An 8,683-nucleotide genomic window follows, 5' to 3' on the forward strand; every position below is an offset into this window, starting at 1 on the left:
TGCCCCCCCAGCCATCTGATTGGCCCCCCCAGCGGCCCCCCCAAATGATCGACATGTCACGACACCCAGTCATTCCTTCACAGTAGGTAGCACTATGTACCACAATGGGTTGTGACACTTGTGACTGTTGTGACTGCTCAAAAGCAGCAGGGGGCGATATGCACCATTTACGTTTATTGTGATACACCATTTGGACACAACAGAGTTGACCCAACAGAAGAAGAGAAGGAGAACCGCGAAGAGACGATAGAGAAATATTGTACAGCTAAGAGGAATACAGTCGATTTGACTCCAAGACGGATAATCTGACTTCAAAGGTAAGTTTTACAATGGTTTACTACTACCAATAAAAAAACCCCGTTAAAAACATTTTGTGCTCAGCCAGGAAATAGTTTCTGGTAGTTGAGTTACTACTATAAGTTGCGAGCATCAAGCTAACAATGCTACAGCTATAGACATACGTAGACGCCGACTTAGCGAGCGAGTCGGCCAGTTCCTATGATACGTCACGTCTGCCAGTCAGACTCGTAATGCACGCAGAAGCAAAAAGTATTGTAAGGACGCTGACGTGTTTCAGTGTGTTTACCACTCACGTCTGCCTGAACAATGTCGGGAGGATAAATACGGAAGTAAAAAAAGTATCCAACGTGGTGCATGTGTTATCAGACAGAATGGATCACGACATTCCTGATTATATGACCTGCCAAAATCCTCTGGTCTGTAATGCTCTTTCTTTCTAACAGCGATTTCTTATTAGCTCTCGCATTAAATAAAACTATACAGAATGAAAAATGTTAGCTATACTAAGAAAATAAAAATCAGAGTAGTTACTTCTGGCCAATATAATTACATGGGAAATATTTATTGGCTCAGAAGCTGTCGTTTAATACAAAGTCAAGAAATTCTGTTCATAAAATTGTGTTCTTTCTTTCTTACCTGTGAAAGGTAATGCTAATGGAGCCAGCTTGTACTATAAAATGAGTGAAAAAACTCCACACAAGTTCCCCACTGACATTTGCTATTTTTACTAATTCTTTTCTAAACATTTTCTATGAAACGGCAACACTTTGTTAGAGGTTCCGTTTCCCCTAGGAAAGGGCATGAACTTGTGACAATTTAATCTGTTACTCTTTTTGCTTTATTATGTTTTCCATGAAATGTTTAATTTATTTAAATTCTTATGTGTTTAGCTTTGTCATTTTCTTTTATGTTTTCTTTTATCTTATCGCTGATGTTTAGCACTTTATTTCAGCTCTGGCTGCTGTTAAAGTGCTTTATAAATAAAGTCGATAATGATCATGAACAAAAACAGGTTAGTCGGTCCAGTAGCTGAGAAGTTTGAATGCTGAACATACAGCCACAGTCTGTTTCCCTGACCTACACACTGGAAGTGGGGATCTATTAACACTAAGTAATAGGAAGTGATACTTGGCATAACATGACTGGCTTGTTTTTTTTCCTAGGGTCAGTTGAGAATGAAAAGACAGGGAGGCAGGATAGACAGCTTCTTTATAAAAAGAAGCAAATCAGGCACAGATCAAACAGGGTTCAGCTCTGACATCAGCAGTCCTGGTAGCTCATGTCCTGAGAACAGTCACGAGAAAGAAAGTCTGGCAAACACCAATCCACCATCACCAGGTCAGAGTATCTACAGAAACAGTCAAAAACCTGCCACGGTATAGGTTATTTTTACTTGCTGGCTTCTGCTAATGTGTTTCTTTAATTGTTGGTTCAATTATGTTAATGTACTGTTTTTACAACGTAGTTCCATCAAAGGAGGAGTCTGAAAACACAGAAAGCTCTGCGCCTGACCAGGATGATGATGAGCCAGAAGGGGCAATTGCAGGAGATACCACTGATCTCTTCTCAGCAGTGTCCAGCACTCCTTTTGCTTTTCCAAAAGGACCCAGTGGTAATTTTACTTACACTAAGACCTGCTTAGTAGCTGCACAATTTACATGACATAATGATCATGTAAATTATGTGTACATAACCATTGTGTTTGTATTCCAGATATTTCAAAGTCAAAAGAACAGGGCCCTGTTCAGCCAAGTTTGACAAACTTCCCCAGAACTCAGCATGGAACAAGAAAGAGAACTTTTCACAGCTCCTGGTACAAAGACTATTCTTGGTGATGCCAGGCTAAGTCACATTGGAACACTTAGCATAGAGTCAAGGAGGGCACGGGGCCTCAACATGGATGACTTTGTAACATATTTTGCTTCATCTCACAACAACCGAAGGATTTTACTTTTATGAGTGATGAAGAAGTCTTGTGTTTCTCGTCATGATTTGGGTCTTCACCGACTGGTACTTGTACCAATGATAGTTTAGGAGTCAGTACATTTGGTCATAGCTGCATTAAGTTCGAAAATAAAATGCACATGTAGCATCTATTAAATAACAGTTTCCATAACATACAACCTTCTTTTTGAGATATTGTAATTGTGAACTGTGTGACACTGCATTCTCATTGTAAGTCTTGTCTTGTTACAATGGTGTCATTTAGAGGTTAATGTCCACTTATGCTTTGTGTGGCATGCATTGATAATAAACTGCAAATTACATGAGCAAATCTCATTTCATGAGTCTTTATTTATATATAGTATGTGAATGAAAGTACTTTTACTGTATTGTCATTGTCATAGTCAGTGGACCCCTTACAGATAGCCCTGGCCCCCCATTGGCCCCCCCAGAAATAAAAGTCTAGCTCCGCCACTGCATTCAGTATGATAAAGTATGTAATAAATTGAGACCGTTTCGCTAATACACAGAACAAAGTAAGTGTATTAGCTAATAAAATGAGCAAATATGCTAATGTAAGCATAAATACTTTCAGTAGCATGTGGGGTATCATTAGAATGTTTACTGTCATTTACACTGTAAAAAGTAATAAGTTCACTTTACTTAAAAAAAGTTAGGAAACCGATTGCCTCAAAATCTTCAAGTAAAGTAGCTAATTCATTTTAAGGTGTTATTGCTAAAAATAACTATGTTTAGACCACTCAGATAAAGGCAGTAAACCTGAGTGCCGTTAACTCAAAATCATTAATTGGGTTAACTGTAAAATATTCATTCAGACAACTCATGCAATGGCAGTAAACTTGAGTGCCGTTAACTCAAAATCATTAGTAAAGTTGACTATAAAATGTCAATTATGACTACTTCAAATTGTGAGTTATGTCAATTAAGCAGTACTCATAAAAAATAAGTTATACTTACACGTTTAAGAGTTCACATTACTTGCAAAATATCAGGAAACCAATTGCCTTGATATGTTCAAGTAAGATGAACCAAAAGTGTTAAGTTATTGGAACGAAGAGCCAACAGACAACAGTTTGAATGGAAAAAAATGTTTAATAATTAAACAAGTTTACCTTAAATACAAGGTTCTCAAGTGTGGTTACATACACACTAACCTGGAAACAAAGTTTTCCACAGACTTTTTTAAGGAAAAAAATGACATGACTTTTTTTCTAGGGTAGCCTTCAATCTAATATTGAATCCTTCAAATGGCCCTCAGTCTTTAAAACTTTGAGAATCCCTGCTTAAATGTCTTTGTTGACTGGTGTGAAACAAAAACTCAATTCTCAATACTAGAGCCCAACATTTATCATAACATTGATAAAGTAAATAGTGAAGTAGGGAAGTGAAGTAATGTTTCTCCTCATTAACATAAAACCATTTAGTAGTCTGCAAATGCAATGATGCTCTCTCCAACAAAAAAAAAGAATCAAACAAGAAATAAAATCACTTTTCCAATAATGGTAAAGGTATCAACGTTGATCCATAATGTCACATCACATTCACTCATTGCATCAGAAGATTTTTGAGTGATTGTATTTTTGGTTTTAGGGATTTATGTCCAAGTGACAGAAGCACCCTTTGGATGAAGTCAAAGGTGTACTTCAGTTGTTGAGGGTACTCCAAATTCAGAAAATAAATAAGTCCAAAGAGCAAGCACATGGCATGTGGAAGATTTCCAAGATCATTCATGACAAGACGTCCTTCCAAAATGATGGCAGTACTTGAAGACTGGAGGTGCAGTGAGTCAGTGGAGGCCTGCCTGTCCTCAGGAATGATAGTCAGGATCCCAATGGGGGTGTGAGACACGTCTGGGTCTTCGCAGTCCTAACAACAATAGAAGCAACACCACAATTACATATCAACATAACACTTCTTTAGGGTGACCAGACGTCCTCTTTTTCCCGGACATGTCCTACTTTTCAGACCTAAAAAAATGTCCGGGGGGAATTTAAAAATCGTTAGGGATTTTGGTCAACTGCCTCAAAACACATTACATAGCTTACAGTGCATTGTGATTACATTGCCACTCCGTTCCACTACTTCATTCCAGGTTTCTTTGTATGGCAAAGAAATCGGTAGCACATGTACACACGATTTCTTGTGCTACCGCTGGTTCTACCGAGTTTTTTGCTGGTTATGCAGATGCGTTTTGCTCACTCATAACTCCAAGTTCGGGTTACTTGCTGCTGATGAGTTTGATTACTTGCCTCAGTAGAAAGTTGTGTCAAGAAAATCCGAGATCATCCCACTTCCCCATGCTGGAGATTTTAGTTTAACAGTAACAATAAATAAAGTTATCTTTAAAATGAATTACTCAAGTGAAATCTAGACCCAACATTAGACTTAAGTGTCAATAAAATCAATCTGGTTGTGTGTGTTGTTTTGTCTCCTTCAAACTTTGCTTTAATTCTACTTTTTTCTATTTAATCATAAGAAATCATAGTCAAGACAGAGAGAGTCATGAAACAGGAAGAGCAGGTTTCCTGGAAAAAGAGGAAGTAAGTTTCCAGCCTGCAGATTTATAAAAATAGTTCAGACTATTACTTATCTCAAAGCATGAAAGTTTTAAAGAAAGAAATCTAAACATTGTGAGTAATTGGATAAGATTCAAAGTAAAATACTTATATTAATATTGGTTTGCTTGTAATAATACTTACACTTACACTTGCATTAGTGGGAACTCTTACAAGTAAAACAAGTAACTGTAACTGATATCAAATAATAAGAATCATGAATTATTATTGGTTTCTTTACAGAAAACATTTGTAATAACTCACATTAAGATTATAATAAGAGTAATTGATAAATTATGGTTATCATAACATTATAAATGAATGATAAATCAGAGAAGTAAAAGAAGTTATAAATGTGATTTTTACTCTGAACTTGAAATGGTGTAAAAGGTGTAACTGCAATTAAACATCACTGATGTGTTGGAGGTAGATAGTAGGTGAAAGGTTAAGGGGAAAAGGAGAACTAACAGGAGAGCAGAGATGGTCAACGCCTTATTTGGAAACAGGTTGTTAAGCAACCTGAGACATTAGTACAGACATCAGGACACAATGTCTTTAAGACAGTGATGGATATGAGATCATCTGTCCAAGCAGTCAGCCAATGAAATAAGCACAGCAACAGTGCTAGCCAATGCAAATGAACCAAAAGGGTGGATGAACCCTATAAAAGGTGGGTGCAAAAGAGGAAACTTTGGTTGGATCCTCCAGGCAGCTTCGAGTCAAGATCGAGATGGACAAAGAACTCTGCAGCTGAAGAAGAGCCGGGGCCACAGAGCCGAAGACTGTCCTGATCATGGGGACCAACCCGTCTGCCCCGCAACATGTGGCTTCAAATTGCACTTCTCTCATCAGCTGGGTTCAGACCCCAAAGACGAAGATGAAGACCAAGGTAAAGACAAAGACAAAGACAAAGAACAAAGACAAAGAAGAAGAACTGATGCCTTCCTTTCTGCCAGCACCCAAGTCCTGTGTGACTTCACCATCCATGAGGAGAAGAAAGCTCATCAGACCTACACAGATCCCTGCCTTCGTCGACCAACATCCTCCTCCTGCTGCAACACCTCCTTCATCATCAGGCCAGGTCTGGGGTTCGAAAAGCCAAACTCCGTCTGTCTCTCTCAAAGGTTCTCTTTTTAGTTCTCAGTGTCAGTATTAGGGAAAGATAGACGAGATGATTGATTTTTCTTATTTGATTATTTCTGCTACTGAATTAAGCTGTACTGACCCTTGCAAAATTGCCTTACTAATAAAATATTTAGCATAAAGAAAATCTAAAAGATGTTGTGGACATTCGATTAATGAGTCACCTTAAAGTTCTTTGATGGTTGTAAAATAGCTATGATGTTCGATTCTGGAGAGGAAGAGGTGGAAAATGTTTATTGGTTCCTGATAGCCCAAATTTAAAACATCATCCTTGGGACCCAGTCACTAAAACCTACCTGGTTCAGTAACAAGAGCAAATTGTAATAAAAGAGAACGAGCGACCGTTAACAGGTGTGCTCTGTGAAACTAGTTGGCTGCAGGCTGCTCAGTCTGGCTAATTCACAGGGGGAAGAAGGGTGGGACACCTGGATGGAGGTCGTCAGAAACCAGGCGAATCGTTTCTTGATGCCAGCTTAAACAGAGTTTACTTCAGTTCTGGACAGGGTAAATCTCAGCAGATTTAGGAAACTCGATTAACCCGTTAGATGGAGAGCTGGTACCACATCTCCCCTCTCAGAAGAGGAAGTAGAGAGTGAGTGAGTAGAGAGAGAAGGAGGAGGGGGGGATGTGGCGCAATAACAGTTGTCTTTGCTAAGTTTAAGTTAGTATAGTCAACAGACTAAGCTGGAATGAGTTCAGGTCACTTTTCTTTTTGAGTAAGCTTTACTTTTACATTTTACAGTGTACTTACTCCATTAAGTATACTAAACATGGCTAATAAGTCTGAAAAATAGGTAATAGCTTATTTAAGCTAAAAGGCTAATCTGAGAGAAACAGATAATGCAGAATGATATCATTGCACCGCCGGGGCATATTGAGGCTTTTATTTTGAAATTTGCAGTAAGCTTCATATTAAATGCCCACACTAATCCAATGTGTAAGAGTGCTTTGGATAAACCAGTCACATAAAGCCGAAAAGAGCAATTACATGTTGTAAAAATTGCCAAGGCTTTTATTTAGAAATTTTTGTTAAGCTTCATTTGAAAGGGTCAAAGTCATCCCATGTGTAACAGTCATTGGATTAAATCAGTCATATGAAGCTCAAAAAAGCAATTACCTGATGTAAAAATTTTCAAGGGCTTTTATTTTGAAATTTTCAGTAAGCTTCATTTCAAAGGGCCAAACTCATCCCATGTGTAACAGTGACTGAGTTAAATGAGTTATATACAGCCCATAGTAGGAAGTAGTTCTAAAGGCCAGCTCAGTCCTCTGTTTTAACTGAACTACTAGTTAGAACTACAGTGATGCGTATTTGTAGTCCTAAACAGTTCTCCCTGCTCTGGGTTCCGTTGCTATGGTAAATAATCCTCTCTGCCAGCTGTGAGTGAGACATCCAGGGGGAGACAATTCTCTGTTTGAGCCATCCAGTTTGACTAAAAAAAGCATTGCAAACAACTCTTTCCTGTTCGGGAACCGTAATACATATTCGAAAACCGTTTGAAGCGTATGAGAGGGCTATTTGTCATCTCCGATAGTCCTGCGATTCATATCTCTACCTCACTCACAGTATTAACAGCGATGAGATAAAAAAGGTGTGTGCCAAGGTCTGAAATTTTTCAGAAATACATGGAAGTGAATCAGTGAGATCTGTCAGATACCCTGGCGCATGACTTTGCTCTGAAGCACCTGGAGAGAAAACCGTAAGCGCTAGATAATTTTTGAAAACATTTGACCGGAGCAGGCATGTGTATCAATGTCATGACCGAGTTTCATACCAATCATGCAATATTTGTGAGCGTGAGGGCGAGTTAAAAAATGATTTGGGGTCAAAATGTCACTCTGACTCTCACTCTAGCGGAGCAGCATTTACACTGTGATTTTTCCAAAAATCAAAAACTTTGGGTCGCTTAGAAAGAAGTTGTGGACAAACCATAATTCATATCGATGTGCAGTCTTCTCTTTAAAAAAGATCACGGACGTATCTACAAAATGAAGTTTGAATGGCGTTCCTACATGAAGTTATGACGACACAGAAAATCCTCAAAAATAGGGTATTTTCAGGATTTAGTGGTTGCCTCATCCCCTTGATGACCAGAGTTGCACCTGGTGAGCTCATTAGTGATTTTGGGGTCGTTTTTTGCTTTTTACGTCGCCATGGTAACTCCAAATCCCACCAAAAATAATAGCACCCCTCCCGGGGTCGAGCCGCACGTTTTGATACCACTTTTGTGGGTGGGCTCGCAGCGGTACGAGCCCACGAGAAGTTAAGAATAAAGAGGCGTTCTATTGGGTGTAGATTAATAGGTGCCTGCCATGCAATGCATGGAGGCAGTGACTGACTGATCTCCTTATGCATTGCTATGGGGCAGGCCCCAACTAGAAAATTCCTGAAGAAATTTAATTGGGCCTGCCAAAGTGTGTTTGGACCCAGCATTCTGATGCTAAAAATTAGCATCAATGCTAAGCTAAGTTCAAAAATTCCAAAGAAGTATGTGGAGAATCACAAGAATATTGACTAACATGGACTGCACCATTCAGCATGATAAACTAAATGAATCAGCTAAAATTTGCCAAAATGCTAATGTTATGCTGTCAGTAGCATGTGGGGCATCACTAGCATGTTGTCTGTACCTGACTTACACCATTCAGTATACTAAACATGGCTAATAAGTAAGAAAAATAGCTAATAGCTTATTCAAGATAAAATGCTAATGCTAATG

At 38.7% G+C, this 8,683-nt stretch overlaps 1 long non-coding RNA gene across 1 annotated transcript; it reads left to right on the forward strand.

Annotated features, from left to right (window-relative positions):
• Positions 1-2,699, forward strand: LOC122845369. The gene is made up of 3 exons (XR_006373024.1): positions 1-317; positions 1,766-1,912; positions 2,014-2,699. It is a non-coding gene; the product is annotated as an uncharacterized LOC122845369 (long non-coding RNA).
• Positions 2,700-8,683: the final 5,984 nt, after the last annotated feature.

The sequence above is a fragment of the Gambusia affinis genome, linkage group LG15 (assembly GCF_019740435.1).
Source record: "Gambusia affinis linkage group LG15, SWU_Gaff_1.0, whole genome shotgun sequence".
Taxonomy (NCBI): Eukaryota; Metazoa; Chordata; class Actinopteri; order Cyprinodontiformes; family Poeciliidae; genus Gambusia; species Gambusia affinis.